Source organism: Xenopus tropicalis, chromosome 7 (genome assembly GCF_000004195.4).
Source record: "Xenopus tropicalis strain Nigerian chromosome 7, UCB_Xtro_10.0, whole genome shotgun sequence".
Taxonomy (NCBI): Eukaryota; Metazoa; Chordata; class Amphibia; order Anura; family Pipidae; genus Xenopus; species Xenopus tropicalis.
The window spans coordinates 133,428,676-133,447,914 of record NC_030683.2 but is presented as its reverse complement, the minus strand read 5'-3'; the positions used below and the strand labels follow the sequence as shown (position 1 = coordinate 133,447,914).

Below are 19,239 nucleotides of genomic sequence, written 5' to 3'. Positions count from 1 at the left end.
GGAAGTGCAAGGGATGATGGGAAGTACAAGGGATGATGGGAAGTACAAGGGATAATGGGAAGTGCAAGGGATGATTAGGGGCCTAGAGACCCCTCTGCCCCAGATAAAAAAAAAGACTCTCAGCTGCCATTTTAGGCTGATCCAACAAGGGACAAAGCACAAGTAGGTGCCAAGGAGTAAAGCCTGGATGCATTGTAGAGAGAGTCCCCCAGACTTGTCACCCCCATGTGACTAAGGGACTCAAGTACCCCAATGAGAATCCTTATTTGTATGAGATTCCCATTCACTGAACCAGGCTGCACTGCCTCTCTCCACCACTAGAGGGAGATGTACGGCACAATATCTGTAGCGCAGTCAGTTCCCTAAAGGAATAACCCCATATCCAGGAACACAGGCTGCACTGCCTCTCTCCACCACTAGAGGGGGTATGAGATCTGTAGCGCAGTCAGTTTCCTATAGGAATAACCCCATATCCAGGAACACAGGTTGCACTGCCCCTCTGCACCACTAGAGGGGGCATGAGATCTGTAGTGCAGTCAGTTCCCTATAGGAATAACCCCATATCCAGGAACACAGGCTGCACTGCCCCTCTGCACCACTAGAGGGGGCCATGAGATCTGTAGCGCAGTCAGTTTCCTATAGGAATAATCCCATATCCAGGAACACAGGCTGCACTGCCCCTATGCACCACTAGAGGGGGCATGAGATCTGTAGCGCAGTCAGTTTCCTATAGGAATAATCCCATATCCAGGAACACAGGCTGCACTGCCTCTCTGCACCACTAGAGGGGGCATGGGATCTGTAGCACAGTCAGTTTCCTATAGGAATAATTCCATATCCAGGAACACAGGCTGCACTGCCCCTCTGCACCACTAGAGGGGGCATGAGATCTGTAGCACAGTCAGTTTCCTACAGGAATAATCCTATATCCAGGAACACAGGCTGCACTGCCTCTCTCCACCACTAGAGAGGGCATGGGATCTGTAGCGCAGTCAGTTCCCTATAGGAATAATCCCATATCCAGGAACACAGGCTGCACTGCCCCTCTCCACCACTAGAGGGGGCATGGGATCTGTAGCGCAGTCAGTTCCCTATAGGAATAATCCCATATCCAGGAACACAGGCTGCACTGCCCCTCTCCACCACTAGAGGGGGCATGGGATCTGTAGCGCAGTCAGTTCCCTATAGGAATAATCCCATATCCAGGAACACAGGCTGCACTGCTCCTCTGCACCACTAGAGGGGGCATGAGATCTGTAGTGCAGTCAGTTCCCTATAGGAATAACCCCATATCCAGGAACACAGGCTGCACTGCCCCTCTGCACCACTAGAGGGGCATGAGATCTGTAGCGCAGTCAGTTCCCTATAGGAATAACCCCATATCCAGGAACACAGGCTGCACTGCCTCTCTCCACCACTAGAGGGGGCATGAGATCTGTAGCGCAGTCAGTTTCCTATAGGAATAACCCCATATCCAGGAACACAGGCTGCACTGCCTCTCTCCACCACTAGAGGGGGCATGAGATCTGTAGCGCAGTCAGTTTCCTATAGGAATAACCCCATATCCAGGAACACAGGCTGCACTGCCCCTCTGCACCACTAGAGGGGGCAGGAGATCTGTAGCACAGTCAGTTTCCTATAGGAATAATCCCATATCCAGGAACACAGGCTGCACTGCCCCTCTGCACCATTAGAGGGGGCATGAGATCTGTAGCACAGTCAGTTTCCTACAGGAATAATCCTATATCCAGGAACACAGGCTGCACTGCCTCTCTCCACCACTAGAGGGGGCATGGGATCTGTAGCGCAGTCAGTTCCCTATAGGAATAATCCCATATCCAGGAACACAGGCTGCACTGCCCCTCTCCACCACTAGAGGGGGCATGGGATCTGTAGCGCAGTCAGTTCCCTATAGGAATAATCCCATATCCAGGAACACAGGCTGCACTGCCCCTCTGCACCACTAGAGGGGGCATGAGATCTGTAGCGCAGTGAGTTCCCTATAGGAATAATCCCATATCCAGGAACACAGGCTGCACTGCCCCTCTCCACCACTAGAGGGGGCATGGGATCTGTAGCGCAGTCAGTTCCCTATAGGAATAATCCCATATCCAGGAACACAGGCTGCACTGCCCCTCTCCACCACTAGAGTGGGCATGGGATCTGTAGCGCAGTCAGTTCCCTATAGGAATAATCCCATATCCAGGAACACAGGCTGCACTGCCCCTCTGCACTACTAGAGGGGGCACAATATCTGTAGCGCAGGCAGTTCCCTATAGGAATAACCCCATATCCAGGAACACAGGCTGCACTGCCCCTCTCCACCACTAGAGGGGGCATGGGATCTGTAGCGCAGTCAGTTCCCTATAGGAATAATCCCATATCCAGGAACACAGGCTGCACTGTCCCTCTGCACCACTAGAGGGGGCATGAGATCTGTAGCGCAGTCAGTTCCCTATAGGAATAATCCTATATCCAGGAACACAGGTTGCACTGCCCCTCTGCACCACTAGAGGGGGCATGAGATCTGTAGCGCAGTCAGTTCCCTATAGCAGTGCTGTCCAACTGGCGGCCCGCGGGCCGCATGCGGCCCGCGACCCCCCTCTGTGTGGCCCCCCACCTGTCTGGCTGCTTTGATGGCTTACCTTTGAGTAAGCATTAAATGCTATCAGTACTGAGATTAACTGCCCCCCCTGCATGGTTCTCACCTCAGATTCAGGCTGTAATCCCTCTGTATTGTTTAAATATGTAATCCCCTGTGTTTTTCACACCTTTTAATACCTGCATTGTTCACCCCCTGCAGTGTTCACACCTCAGGCTCAGGCTGTAATCACCCCCATTGTTCACTTCTTCACACCTCAGACACAGATAGGTACTGTAGGCAGAGTATGGCACATACAGCCAGCATAGGGCAGGTAGAGTATGGCACACACAGGCAGCATAGGTCAGGGAGGGTATGGCACACACAGGAAGGCTAGGGCAGGCAGTGTATGGCACACACAGTCAGGGTGGGGCAGGCAGAGTATGGCACACACAGGCAGGGTAGGGCAGGCAGAGTATGGCACACACAGACAGCATAGGGAAGGCAGAGTATGGCACACACAGGCAGGGTAGGGCAGGCAGAGTATGGCACACACAGGCAGGGTAGGGAAGGCAGAGTATGGCACACACAGGCAGGGTAGGGCAGGCAGAGTATGGCACACACAGACAGCATAGGGAAGGCAGAGTATGGCACACACAGGCAGGGTAGGGCAGGCAGAGTATGGCACACACAGGCAGGGTAGGGAAGGCAGAGTATGGCACACACAGGCAGGGTAGGGAAGGCAGAGTATGGCACACATAGGCAGGGTAGGGCAGGCAGAGTATGGCACACACAGACAGCATAGGGAAGGCAGAGTATGGCACACACAGGCAGGGTAGGGCAGGCAGAGTATGGCACACACAGGCAGGGTAGGGAAGGCAGAGTATGGCACACACAGACAGCATAGGGAAGGCAGAGTATGGCACACAGAGGCAGCATAGGGAAGGCAGAGTATGGCACACACAGGCAGGGTAGGACAGGCAGAGTATGGCACACACAGACAGCATAGGACAGGCAGAGTGCTGCCTGTGTGTGCCATACTCTGCTTGCCCTATGCTGCTTGTGGGAGGTGAACCTGGCAGGGGTTTGTTGTGGGAGTTTGTTAGCAGTTGGAAATAGCCATTAAATGGCCCCTAAGGTGTGTAATTATGTACTGGGGGTTTCTCTGCTATCCACAGGGGAGGAGGAGGCATATGGACTTTAAGGGTATATCTTAATATGACATAATTCTTTCACATATGAATGATGGTTGATATCCCCACAGTAAGGACCAAGCATTTGGGATTTTGCTGTGCTACCACCATTGTGATAAAATAGGTGTGGTTTGAAGTGGGTGTGGTTTCAAAAAGGGGAGTGGTCAAAACTGGCTTCCATTAGCGGCCCTCCACCATGTATGCTAGAGAAATTCCGGCCCTCGGCACCGTAGAAGTTGGACAGCACTGCCCTATAGGAATAACCCCATATCCAGGAACACAGGCTGCACTGCCCCTCTCCACCACTAGAGGGGGCATGAGATCTGTAGCGCAGTCAGTTTCCTATAGGAATAATCCCATATCCAGGAACACAGGCTGCACTGCCCCTCTGCACCACTAGAGGGGGCATGAGATCTGTAGCGCAGTCAGTTCCCTATAGGAATAACCCCATATCCAGGAACACAGGCTGCACTGCCCCTCTGCACCACTAGAGGGGGCATGAGATCTGTAGCGCAGTCAGTTCCCTATAGGAATAACCCCATATCCAGGTACACAGGCTTCACTGCCTCTATCCACCACTAGAGGGGGCATGAGATCTGTAATGCAGTCAGTTCCTTATAAGATCTGCAGTGTGCCGGGTTCTGCTCCATTATCCACTCAGGGGAGGAACACGACATGGATTCTCTGTCCCATTAAAGTCTGTGCTGCACTGTGGGTTCCGGCTTCTGTGCTACTGTAGGAACCCTGCTATAAAGCAATCCCCCCTGCAGGGGGGGGGGGGGGGGGTGCACCTTGGGGCGCCCCATTCTCAGCCCGGGATCGTTCTGCTGCAGTTATTATATAAATGATATTTAATGGCAGTAGAATAGTTTCTGGCTAATGAAAGCGACATTGTTGCACCGGTTTGGGGGGAGGTTTCATATATATTCACTAATATTGCCCCAAAGGCTATAAACCCAGGGCAGTATTTGTGCCTCGGTATGTGCAGCCATGGCCTTAGTTACTGACCCCCCAGACCCACGGGCCCCGGCCCCTCAAATACAGTGTGTATCTGGCGCTGTACCAACTGCCTCAGGTACTGCCCCTTGTGCCCCCAGCAGTCACTGTCATCTATCTATCTATCATCTATCTGTCTGTCTATGTATCTATCTATCTATCTATCTATCTATCTATCATCTATCTGTCTGTCTATGTATCTATCTATCTATCTATCTATCTATCTATCTATCTATTATCTATCTGTCTGTCTATGTATCTATCTATCTATCTATCATCTATCTATCTATCTATCTATCTGCCTATCTATCTATCTATCTATCTATCATCTATCTATCTATCTATCTATCATCTATCTATCTATCTATCATCTATCTATCTATCTATCATCTATCTGTCTGTCTATGTATCTATCTATCTATCTATCTATCTATCTATCTATCTATCTATCATCTATCTATCTATCTAGCTATCATCTATCTGTCTGTCTGTCTGTCTATCTATCTATCTGCCTATCTATCTATCTATCATCTATCTATCTATCTGTCTATCTATTATCTATCTACCATCTATCTGTCTGTCTGTCTATCTATGTATGTCTATGTATCTATCTATCTATCTATCTATCTATCTATCTATCTATCTATCTATCTATCATCTATCATCATCAGTCTATCTATTATCTATCTATCTATCTATCTGTCTATATATCTATCTGCCTATCTATCATCTATCTATCTATCTATATCTATCATCATCTATCTATCTATCTATCTATCTACCATCTATCTATCTATCTATCTATCTATCATCTATCTGTCTATCTATCTATCTATCATCTATCTATCTATCTGTCTATTATCTATCTACCATCTATCTGTCTGTCTGTCTATCTATGTATTTGTCTATCTATCTATCTATCTATCTATCTATCTATCCATCTGTCTGTCTATATATCTATCTGCCTATCTATCATCTATCTATCTATCTATATCTATCATCTATCTATCTATCTATCTATCTATCTATCTATCTATCTACCTATCTATCTATCTATCTGCCTGCCTATCACACATATCTAGCAATACAGTTGCACCTATTAAAGCCTTTCTTTACACAATATCTTCTCTCAAAAGCCCTTTGAGCTTCTCCCCCTCACTTTACTCTGATAGAGAAGCAGGTTAAGTTCTAGAAGAAGACAATACATTGTGGAGACAACATGGAGTCTCACAAAGTCACATGATACATTGATGTCCCTGGAGGAAAGGGTCAGGGTTAGGGTTTCCCTAGGAAAATGATGGGAGTGTGGGCCAACACTTGCAGTTGGGGCGCCCGACCCGGGCAGCAGTGGGACCCGGTGGGACTTACCTTGTAATGAGGGAACGAGGAGACTCGGCGCCGGCGGCTCAGTTTGGGGCCATCGTCACACAATCTGCAAAGACACAGAAGAAGGAGGTGATTTGAGGGCAACACCAAGGCCTACAGAGTTACGTACGGAGAGTTGTGAGGGTCCAAATGAAACCGGTTCTGACTGATATGGGACAAGAGCAGCTTTTTGATATTGATTGGACTGGGGAGAATCTCCCACTGGCGGAAAACAGCATCAGCCCATGGATGGGTTTAGTGGCCCCGGCCACCTCGGGGTCCAAACATAGGGTTCATTTTATTCCCAATCTGACAGATTCATTTTGTGACCCGGCCAGACCAGAGTTCTATTAAACACGGATTAGTTGCTATGGGTTACTGCACCTGGGCAGCCTTTTCTTACATAACCCCCTAATTCCATTGTTAGGCGCCAGTATCCCTACAGTCCCTTGTGCCCAATGGTGCCGGATACACCAGGGTGCTGGTACCGAGCCCAACTGATAATGCTACAAGGTTCTCCTTGGGGAAGATCTTCATTACACTAATATTCACATGATCAAATGAGAGGAACTGGTCGTTACTGGGAGGTTCCGGGTGTCCGGGTCGGGACTCCATTGTGTTACAACTGCCCTAATTCAGGGTAAAAGTAAAAGAAGTGAAAAACACCAATTTAGCCAAACCTTGTCCCTTTCAGGGCAGGCTGGGGCCCTAGGAGTCCTGCTCATGACCCACTCATGGCAACTTTGGACTCCTAGAGAATATAGTGTTATTGCCTATCAGCAACCCTGAGTGACTGCACGGACTCCCCCAGACTGACACACAAGGTCCCGTTATAATAAGGTACCCTCACTATGTCCATCACCTCATACAGCTAGTGTGTGATTGGCTCTCACTGTTCCTCTAGCTGTGCCAGGGAGCACCACACGTGGCCGCTATGTGACAATTGGGTGCCCTAAGGCCCCAGACTAAATCTCAAAGAACACACTGTAGTTTGGCCCCATGAGTAGGTTTAGGTTCCCACACAATGAGTAGGGTTTAGGTTCCCACACAATGAGTAGGTTTAAGTTCCCACACCATGAGTAGGTTTAGGTTCCCACACCATGAGTAGGTTTAGGTTCCCACACCATGAGTAGGTTTAGGTTCCCACACCATGAGTAGGGTTTAGGTTCCCACACAATGAGTAGGGTTTAGATTCTCACACCATGAGTAGGTTTAGGTTCCCACACCATGAGTAGGGTTTAGGTTCCCACACCATGAGTAGGTTTAGGTTCCCACACAATGAGTAGGGTTTAGGTTCTCACACCATGAGTAGGTTTAGGTTCCCACACCATGAGTAGGGTTTAGGTTCCCACACAATGAGTAGGGTTTAGGTTCCCACACCATGAGTAGGGTTTAGGTTCCCACACCATGAGTAGGGTTTAGGTTCCCACACAATGAGTAGGGTTTAGGTTCTCACACCATGAGTAGGGTTTAGGTTCTCAACCCAGTGGTTAAGATTTAGGTTTCCACCCAATGGCTACTCGTCCCAATGGTTAAGGTTTAGGTTCCCACACCATGAGTAAGGTTTAGGTTCCCACACCATGAGTAGGGTTTAGGTTCTCACCCCAGTGGTTAAGATTTAGGTTCCCACACCATGAGTAGGGTTTAGGTTCCCACACCATGAGTAGGGTTTAGGTTCCCACACCATGAGTAGGGTTTAGGTTCCCACACAATGAGTAGGGTTTAGGTTCTCACACCATGAGTAGGGTTTAGGTTCTCAACCCAGTGGTTAAGATTTAGGTTTCCACCCAATGGCTACTCGTCCCAATGGTTAAGGTTTAGGTTCCCACACCATGAGTAAGGTTTAGGTTCCCACACCATGAGTAGGGTTTAGGTTCTCAACCCAGTGGTTAAGATTTAGGTTCCCACACCATGAGTAGGTTTAGGTTCCCACACCATGAGTAGGGTTTAGGTTCCCACACCATGAGTAGGTTTAGGTTCCCACACCATGAGTAGGGTTTAGGTTCCCACACAATGAGTAGGTTTAGGTTCTCACACCACAAGTAGGGTTTAGGTTCCCACACCACAAGTAGGGTTTAGTTTCCCACACCATGAGTAGGGTTTAGGTTCTCAGTCACCCCAATGGTTAAGGTTTACGTTCCCATACCATGAGTAGGTTTAGGTTCCCACACCATGAGTAGGGTTAGGTTCCCACACCATGAGTAGGTTTAGGTTCCCACACCATGAGTAGAGTTTAGGTTCCCACACCATGAGTAGATTTAGGTTCCCACACCATGAGTAGGTTTAGGTTCCCACACCATGAGTAGGTTTAGGTTCCCACACCATGAGTAGAGTTTAGGTTACCACACCATGAGTAGGTTTAGGTTCCCACACCATGAGTAGGTTTAGGTTCCCACACCATGAGTAGGTTTAGGTTCCCACACCATGAGTAGGGTTTAGGTTCCCACACCATGAGTAGGTTTAGGTTCCCACACCATGAGTAGGTTTAGGTTCCCACACCATGAGTAGGTTTAGGTTCCCACACCATGAGTAGGTTTAGGTTCCCACACCATGAGTAGGTTTAGGTTCCCACACCATGAGTAGGGTTTAGGTTCCCACACCATGAGTAGGTTTAGGTTCCCACACCATGAGTAGGTTTAGGTTCCCACACCATGAGTAGGGTTAGGTTCCCACACCATGAGTAGGTTTAGGTTCCCACACCATGAGTAGGTTTAGGTTCCCACACCATGAGTAGGTTTAGGTTCCCACACCATGAGTAGGGTTAGGTTCCCACACCATGAGTAGGTTCCCACACCATGAGTAGGGTTTAAGGAAAGGAAGAGATTAATTTCTCCCATAATGAACCAAAGAACATTACAGTGAAACCATCATTTTTATTAAAAAGAAAACCAAAAAAACATAACATGTGTAAGAAGTGTAAGTTTGGGAAGTTACATGGGACCTAAACTCACTGTAACGTCGCTCTGATTTGGTTCATGTAGGTGTCCCACTGTGTCTGTGCCCAGCACCCTAGCCCAGCACTCTAGCCCAGCACCCTAGCCCAGCACTCTAGCCCAGCACCCTAGCCCAGCACTCTAGCCCAGCACCCTAGCCCAGCACTCTAGCCCAGCACCCTAGCCCAGCACCATAGCCCAGTATCCTAGCCCAGCACCCTAGCCCAGCACCCTAGCCCAGCACTCTAGCCCAGCACCCTAGCCCAGCACCCTAGCCCAGTACGGGCAAACTAAAGCACCTAATACTGAGCAGTGGGATCAATAAGTACCGGCATATGAGCCGCCAGTGGGAGAAGGTCTGGGAAACAGAGATAAGTGGGCCCCCCGGTTCCCCTCCAGCTCGTACTTACTCCTACCCGCAGACAGAATGCCATTGGGCCAGTTGTACCTTCCCATGGCTAAAGGCAAGATATTGGGGTGAGATTCATAGTCTATATAATAATAATAATAATAATAAGGTCCGTGGAGCCGGAACCTGAGCGGCGTTTCCATGGTTACGGCAATGACAAATACAGGAATAAAACACTGAGCCCCATAGTGTGGGGATTGGGGTTCCTCCTACGCGGGGGGCTGTGACCCAACGCAAGTTCTCCCTACACCGCCAGGTCCAAGTTCTCTGGAACCCCCGGAACGTACCAAGGGCCCCGGGGCCTGGGGGTGGTTCTGCCCTAGTGTGGGGGCATCAGCGGAGACAATGGAGCCGACGGATGTGCACATTTAGCCAATGCTTCGTTCTTTGGTCCTTCTCCCTTTCCTTGTGGGTGATGGGTTGCCATGGAGATTTCCATGGTTACTAGTATGTTAGAAAGCACAGCAGGGATGCCTTTCACTATGATTCCAAAGAGAATCTGTCAGGAACGTGGGGGAGAAATCACTGGGCTGAACATCAACTGCCACCGGGCACGTCGGGCAACCCTGCGCCGTCTTGGGCACGTCGGGCAACCCTGCGCCGTCTCGGGCACGTGGGGGAACCCTGCGCCGTCTCGGGCACGTCGGGGAACCCTGCGCCGTCTCGGGCACGTGGGGGAACCCTGCGCCGTCTCGGGCACGTGGGGGAACCCTGCGCCGTCTCGGGCACGTCGGGGAACCCTGCGCCATCTCGGGCACGTGGGGGAACCCTGCGCCGTCTCGGGCACGTGGGGGAACCCTGCGCCATCTCGGGCACGTGGGGGAACCCTGCGCCGTCTCGGGCACGTCGGGGAACCCTGCGCCGTCTCGGGCACGTGGGGGAACCCTGCGCCGTCTCGGGCACGTGGGGGAACCCTGCGCCGTCTCGGGCACGTCGGGGAACCCTGCGCCGTCTCAGGCACGTCGGGAAACCCTGCGCCGTCTCGGGCACGTGGGGGAACCCTGCGCCGTCTCGGGCACGTCGGGGAACCCTGCGCCGTCTCGGGCACGTGGGGGAACCCTGCGCCGTCTCGGGCACCCTACATACCACCATATATACACCCCACCCACTGTAACGTGGGAAACCCTACATACCCCCATATATAAACCCCACCCACTGTAACGTGGGAAACCCTACATACCCCCCCACATATACACCCCCAGATATTAGGCACCACCCACTATAACGTGGGAAACCATATATAGCCCCACATACACTCCCCACCCAATGTAACGTGGGAAACCCTACATACCCCCCCATATATGAGTTGCAGTATGATTGCTGGTGTTACTCAGTGTGCATCTTGTCGCATGTATGGGGTCCTGGAGCAGCAGTTCCATGCAGCATTTACTTGTGAGAGATGCAGGTGGGTTTTCCTCTTGGAATCTGAGGTGCAGAATCTAAGGGGGGAACTGGCAGCACTGAGGGGGCAAACATGGGGGAGAACAGGAGGCTCACTGAGCAACCACTGGCAGGGGCCGGGGTAGTGGGGGGGGGAGAAGGGACAGTGGAGGTTAATGAGGGAGACAAATTTGTAACAGTTAAGAGGGGCAGTAGGGGGCACAAGGGTAGGGGGGCTGGTTCAAAGCTTGTACAATCCAACAGATTTGCCGCGTTAGGTGAAGATGCTGGGGAAGGCAGCTCTGAGCTGGCATGTATGGAGCGGGCTGACTCTCAGAGCCCCCTGGGAGCCGGCACCTCTAATACAGGTGGGGGGAGTAGTGCTAGGAAGGGAAGGCAGCTCTGAGCTGGCGTGTATGGGGCAGGCTGACTCTCAGAGCCCCCTGGGAGCCGGCACCTCTAATACAGGTGGGGGGGAATAGTGCTAGGAAGGGAAGGCAGCTCTGAGCTAGCATGTATGGGGCGGGCTGACTCTCAGAGCACCCTGGGAGCCGGCACCTCTAATACAGGTGGGGGGAATAGTGCTAGGGAGGGAAGGCAGGTTATAGTTGTAGGGGATTCAATTATTAGAAAGGTGGATAGGGTAATTTGTCGCAAAGACCCTACATGCCGAACTGTGTGTTGCTTGCCTGGTGCTAGGGTTCGGCATGTGGGGGAACGAGTGGACAGATTGTTGGGAGGGGCTGGGGAAGTCCCGGCGGTCTTGGTACACATAGGTACCAATGACAAAGTTAGAGGAGGGGGGGAAGTCCTCAAGAACGATTTTAAAAAGCTAGGTGCGAAGTTGAGGGCGAGGACTTCCAAGGTAATTTTCTCAGAGATATTACCTGTGCCACGAGCAACATTAAGAAGGCAGCGGGAGCTCAGGGAGATTAATGCCCGGCTGAGAGATTGGTGCAGGGAGGGCTTTGGGTTTCTCCAGAACTGGGCTGATTTCTCAATCGGCTACAAGCTCTTTGCCAGGGATGGGCTGCACCTCAATGATGATGGGGCAGCTGCTTTGGGGGAAAAGATGGCTAGAGGGTTGGAGGAGATTTTAAACTAGGAGTGGGGGGGGGAGGGTGCAGAGGGAAATTCTGTGGGAGACAGGATAGATGGGGTAGTGGGCATAGTAAGGGAAAATGGGGGAGGAGACTTGCTTCGGGATACTGATAATGGCAGGGAGGCCCATAAGTTGTTTACACGTCATTCTCACGCCGGAACCAGTATTAAATGTATGTTTACCAATGCAAGGAGTCTGACTGGTAAAATGGGAGAGCTGGAGGTACTGGCGTTGGAGCGGAAATATGATGTGATTGGTGTTGCCGAAACTTGGTTGAATGAGTCTCATGACTGGGCAGTTAATATTGGGGGGTATACATTGTTTCGGAGGGACAGGGGCAATAGGAAAGGAGGAGGAGTGTGTCTGTTCATTAAGCACGACTTAAAAGCAAATATTAAGGAGGAAGTGATGGGGTTAACAGAGGGAGCTGAATCCTTATGGGTTGAGCTTCTCACAGATAGTAAAGAATCTACCAAGCTAATTGTAGGGGTATGCTATAGCCCCCCTAATGTAAGCGAAGAGGAGGAGGCCCAGCTCCTGTTGCAAATAGAAAAGGCTGCTAGTTTGGGGCAAGTGATAATAATGGGGGATTTTAATTACCCTGATATTGACTGGGGCAATAGTACTGCCAGGACAGTAAATGGGAACAAGTTTATAAACTTGCTGCATGACAACTTTATATCACAGGTTGTTGAGGAGCCAACCAGGAACAATGCTATACTAGATCTAGTGATCTCTAATGACCCAGAATGTATAGCAAATGTGCAAGTGGTTGAACCCCTGGGTAATAGTGACCATAATGTTATTTCATTTGATGTTTGGTGCAGGAAACAAATTTACACGGGGGCAACAAAGACACTGAATTTTAGGAAGGCAAATTTTAGCTCCTTAAGGGCAGCGCTTCAGGGCATAGATTGGGGCATTATGTTTTCTGATAAAAATACAGAGCAGAAATGGTTGTCATTTAAAATGATATTAAATCATTACTGTTCTCAATTCATTCCATTAATAAGAAAAAGTAGAAGTGTTAAGAATCACCCCATGTGGCTTAACTCTGAGGTAAAGAAGTTAATAGGGAGAAAAAGGAAAGCTTTTAAGAAATATAAGTCAGAGGGGACAGTAGCTGCGTTTAATGAATATAAACACTATAACAAGTGTTGTAAAACAGCAATCCGGAAGGCAAAGATAGAAAATGAGGAGCGCATCGCGGCCGAGGCCAAGACTAACCCCAAAAAGTTTTTTAAGTATATTAATAGTAAAAAGATGCAGGTTGAGGGTGTGGCCCCATTGAGTTATAATAACAATATGGTTACAGCGGATACAGAAAAGGCAGATGTGCTTAACCAGTTCTTTTCTTCTGTGTATACAGTAGGGGGAGCCAGAGGGCCAAGTCCCACCCAATAGCTGCACTGTTGCCTCAGCTCCAACTACACAGTGGTTGGCACAGGATATGGTGCTTAAAGGGTTACACACGATAAATGTAAACAAGGCACCTGGGCCAGATGGAATACACCCTCGGGTACTGAGAGAGCTAGGGGCAGAATTACAGTGGCCTCTGTTTCTGATATTCTCAGACTCTCTTTCATCAGGTATGGTACCTAGTGATTGGAAGAAGGCGAATGTCACTCCCATATTTAAAAAGGGAATAAGATCTCAGCCTGGCAATTATAGGCCTGTAAGTTTGACATCCGTGGTGGGCAAGTTATTTGAAGGCTTGTTAAGGGATCACATTCAAAATTATGTAGTGGAGAATGGCATTATGGGTAGGAATCAGCATGGCTTTATGAAGGACAGGTCATGTCAGACCAATTTAATTGCTTTTTATGATGAGGTAAGTAAGAAGCTGGACAGTGGGGATGCAGTAGATATAATCTATTTGGATTTTGCCAAAGCATTTGATACCGTTCCCCACAAACGACTGCTTTCTAAGCTAAGGTCTATTGGTCTTAGTGAAGCCGTTTGCACATGGATAGAAAACTGGCTACAGGATCGGGTACAGAGGGTGATTGTTAATGGCACATTCTCTACTTGGAGTAAGGTTCTCAGTGGGGTCCCTCAGGGTTCTGTACTGGGTCCACTTTTGTTTAATTTGTTCATAAATGACTTAGGGGAGGGTATTATGAGTAATGTATCAGTGTTTGCAGATGACACAAAACTCTGCAGACCAGTCAATTCTATCCAGGATGTGACATCCCTGCAGCAGGATCTTGACCAACTGGCAATCTGGGCAGCTAAGTGGCAGATGAGATTTAATGTGGATAAATGTAAGGTCATGCACCTGGGATGTAAAAATATGCAAGCCCCGTATACCCTTAATGGGACTGCACTAGGCAAATCCCTAATGGAGAAGGACCTTGGAGTCCTTGTAGATAATAAACTTGGCTGTAGCAAGCAATGCCAGGCAGCAGCTGCAAGGGCAAACAAGGTTCTGAGCTGTATTAAAAGGGGTATAGATTCACGGGAGGAGGGGGTTATTCTTCCCCTTTACAGAGCACTGGTAAGGCCCCATCTAGAATATGCTGTTCAGTTTTGGTCTCCAGTGCTCAAACGGGACATTATTGAGCTAGAGAGGGTCCAGAGAAGGGCAACTAAGCTGGTAAAGGGTATGGAAAGTCTCAGTTATGGGGAAAGGCTGGCCCAGTTGGGTCTGTTTACACTGGAGAAGAGGCGCTTAAGAGGTGACATGATAACTATGTATAAATATATAAGGGGATCATATAATAACCTCTCTAATGTTTTATTTACCAGTAGGTCCTTCCAACGGACACGAGGGCACCCACTCCGTTTAGAAGAAGGGAGGTTCCATTTAAATATTCGGAAAGGATTTTTTACAGTGAGAGCTGTGAAGTTCTGGAATTCCCTCCCCGAATCAGTCGTACTGGCTGATACATTATATAGCTTTAAGAAGGGGCTGGATGGATTCTTAGCAAGTGAGGGAATACAGGGTTATGGGAGATAGCTCTTAGTACAAGTTGATACAGGGACTGGTCCGATTGCCATCTTGGAGTCAGGAAGGAATTTTTTCCCCTCTGAGGCAAATTAGAGAGGCTTCAGATGGGGTTTTTTGCCTTCCTCTGGATCAACTTGTAGTTAGGCAGGTTAGGTATAGGCATTATGGTTGAACTTGATGGACGTATGTCTTTTTTCAACCCAACTTACTATGTTACTATGTTACTATGTTACTATATACACCCCACCCCTGAATATTAGGAACCACCCCACCCACTGTAACGTGGGGAACCCTACACACCCCCACATATACTCCCCACCCACTATAATGTGGGAAACCCTACACACCCCCACATATACTCCACACCCCCCAAATATTTAGCACCACCCCACCCACTGTAACGCTGATATTACTAGGCAAAAAACCCCATTGATTTTAGTGATTTTTTGGGATTTTAGCAATTTTTTCACAAAGTTTTTTGTTACTTGTCTTTGCACATGGACATTTTGTCTGCTGTATTTCAATTTGGCTTTGTCTGTACCCCACATAGTTTGGTATATCTATGCATATTGGGCATCAAACTGTTCAGTAGACCCCTGGCGTTCATATTTAGAGTGTTTTATGTTGATATGTTACAAAATGTGGGGGTACATAATGGGGCAAAATGCAAGCTTTGTGAGGATTTTCAGAAATGTCATAAAAACTGTTCTGTTTAGCATAGCTTTGTAGTTTGGTAGTTTGCAGGAGAAAGATGTATTTACCCATTTTTGTTTTGTCAGATTGTGTACTTTCCCAAAATATATGGTTTTCTAGGGTCTCCGTACTGTTAGGGGGTCTTATGGCACATAATACACATGCCGGAAACTTATAATGCAGCATATTCACTTTGCACTAACTTCCTTTTGGGGTCTCTAAATGCCAGATACTTTGACAATCCTATGCTCAATGGGCATCAAACTGTTCAGGGGACCCTTGGCTTTCATACTTAGGATGTTTTTTCTTGGTACCTAATGCTATGTGGGAGATAAGGTGCTTGAAAGTGGAAGGTTTGATGCAATTTTCAGGTATTTCATCAAAACCACCAATTTTGAGAAAGCATTGCGACTCTGTAGTTTGGAGTAGAAAGACTTGGGTGCCCATTTAGACTTCATCCGAATGTGTACTTTCCAAAAATATATGGTTTTGGGGGTCAATGTATTTTTTTGTGTTTTTACCCCACAGAAAATGCAGTAAACATGTTGAATTTTCAGTAGCTAAAGAGATCTCGGGGGCAGTTTGTATGTACTAACTTCCTTATGGGGTCTCTAAATGCCAGATACTTAGGTAATCCTATGCACAATGGGCATCAAACTGTTCTGTGGCCCCTTGGCTTTCATATTTAGGGTGTGTTTTCTTGGTACCTAATGTTATGTGGGAGATAAGGTGCTTGAAAGTGGAAGGTTTGATGTGATTTTCAGGTATTTCATCAAAACCGTCAATTTTGGGAAAGCACTGCGACTCTGTAGTTTGGAGTAGAAAGACATGGGTGCCATTTTGAATTCGCTTGAATGTGTACTTTCCAAAAATATATGGTTGGGGGAGGGTCAATTTTTTTTGTGTTTTTACCCCACAGAAAACGCAGTAACTAGAGATCTCCGGGGCAGTTTCTATGTACTAACTTCTTTTTGGGGTCTCTAAATTCCAGATACATCGGTGATCCTATGCACAATGGGCATCAAACTGTTCAGCGGACCCTTGGCTTTCATATTTAGGATGTGTTTTCTTGGTACCTAATATTATGTGGGAGATATGATGCTTGAAAGTGGAAGATTTGATGCAATTTTTTTGAATTTTCATAATTTTTTTATAGAAACTGCTAAATTCAGTAAAGCTTTGCTGCTTGGTACTTAGGAGTTGGAAGACATAGTTACCCATTTTGGATCAGGCAGAATGTGTACGTTTCAAAAATATATGGTTTCCTGGGGTAAACCTAATGTTCCAGGATTTTTGGCTTTGGAAGCTAAAGTATGCCGGATTCTGCTGTAATGCTGAAAATTTAGTAATTTACTCCCAGTGTTTGATCTATAGAAGTCAGAAATCTCCATAAAACTATACATATCAGGTATTGGCACGTTTGGGAGACATGAGGCTTTCCAAATCAGTTGTATTTTTGTCCATAAAATAAAATATGTTTCTGGTATAAATCCCTATATCATGAAAAATATCAATTATTCTTTTTTTTTCGTATTTTGAGCTCTAAATCTTGTTCCAGAAGTGGAAATACACAAAAACTCAGGCAGATTTGGAAAGCTCAGGTTCTCCTGAAAAAAACAATATATAGTTTGCCTACCTAAACCTAACCCCACAGTAAATGCCCCTAAAATGAGAGAGCACAGAATGTTTACAAAACGTCACCGAGGGAAACCAAACTGTGAAATTCTGCTGGCACTTAAGGGGTTAATTGTGAAATCTCCCACAGGGCTAGACATATTCTTCATTTTCCAGGGTGCCACAGCCATGTGACCTGTGCTCTGATAAACTTCAGTCACACTTTACTGCTGCGCTGCATTGGAGTGAAATCCCCCCTCACCTAGCCTGCACAGTAACGGGGGTATAGCTATATACACAGCACTCACTTGGTAATAATTGACATTGATTTCTATGAACTATAACTCCAGACCCTAAATACATTATACAGACCCCCCCCCCCCCCTCATTCCAAGCAGGTTTTCTGAAAGCTGGGAAAATTTCAGCACTGTAGAGATGAAATAAATTCAGAAATCGCTAAATATGCTCCCATGCCCCTAGTGGCAGCCATGAGAATAGCACCCAAGCAGGAGAAGCCCAGTTTTGCTGTTAAGTAACTTGGGTGACAGTACATGGGATTGAACCCTGGCGTGTGTATTTACCAACTGAGCCCCTGGAGGCTCCTAGGACGGGCCCTGATTGGTTCTACCTATGTACCTCTTGTATTTCTGCTGTCTGCCCACCTAGGGTTGCCACCTGTCCAGTTTTTTTTCGAGTCAAAACCTCCTGCCTGGTTTCCCTAATTAGGAAGACCGGGCAGGACTCACTCAGATTGACGCGACAATTGGGAAATCAATTGGCCAATCACTGTGTCATAGACAGATGCAGTGATGTCACAGCCCCACCTTTTCCCAGCCCCTGTGACATCACTGCCTGCCCCTGCCTGGCAAAGAAAGCTGGTAGAGGTTTCCAATTGAGCGGTACAGTTTATGGGTCACATTAAAGGTGGGAAAAGTTCTGAACTGATTTCTCTTTGTCTCATGTTTGTACAGCACAGGAACCTGCCATTTTACCCGGGGGGTGTAGACTTATCCCCTGTATACAGTATGTGCTACATATATATATATACTAAGAGCAATACAAACGAGGGCAGTTTCTCTGCTGTAGGAATGGCTGAACCCACACATTTCTAATCTGCCGGAACTGCTGCTATAGGTTTTACCCCCCAAAACCATCTAGTGCTCCCCCGGCAGTGTATTGGGAATGGGAGGAGCCACCAACAGCTTGGGGCATTTCCCTGGGAGACATTCACATACACCGGCTTTATTCCCTGAATTATATGGTTCCTACAGCATATTGGTTAGTCCTAACCCCCCTAACTAATCTGCACATTAAATTAGGGCAGTAGGTCTGGGAAACCCTAGGGGATACACACAGCGAGCAGCCCTTGTACCCTCCTATCTGCCGAGGCACGGGGCCCAGAGCAACAAACCTCTATACTATTCCTATTAGCTCATAACTAGGTTACTGATATAGAGAAACATTGGGGTAACCGTAATCCCGCTATAGTTCCAGGGGTACCCAGGGCACAAATAAGCACTCACCCCAAATCCCCCCCTAACTGGCCTTCAGGCTGGGCCCCCTTAGCCCATAACAAGGTTACAGATATATAGAAACATTGGGGTAACCGTAATCCCGCTATAGTTCCAGGGGTACCCAGGGCACAAATAAGCACTCACCCCAAATCCCCCCCTAACTGGCCTTCAGGCTGGGCCCCCTTAGCCCATAACAAGGTTACAGATATATAGAAACATTGGGGTAACAGTCACCCCGCTATAGTTCCAGGGGTACCCAGGGCACAAATAAGCACTCACCCCAAATCCCCCCCTAACTGGCCTTCAGGCTGGGCCCCCTTAGCCCATAACAAGGTTACAGATATATAGAAACATTGGGGTAACAGTCACCCCACTATAGTTCCAGGGGTACCCAGGGCACAAATAAGCACTCACCCCAAATCCCCCCTAACTGGCCTTCAGGCTGGGCCCCCTTAGCCCATAACAAGGTTACAGATATATAGAAACATTGGGTAACAGTCACCCCGCTA

The 19,239-nt window shown here is 48.0% G+C and overlaps 1 protein-coding gene across 2 annotated transcripts in view; it reads right to left on the bottom strand.

Moving 5' to 3' along the window:
* The window catches only part of lrrc4b (leucine rich repeat containing 4B), a 106,678-nt gene that overhangs the window by 7,694 nt on the left and 79,745 nt on the right, over positions 1-19,239 (bottom strand). For both annotated transcript variants that reach the window (XM_031904760.1, NM_001102888.1), the window contains 1 exon segment: positions 6,139-6,202. The gene's annotated coding sequence lies outside the window, so the exon portion shown is untranslated.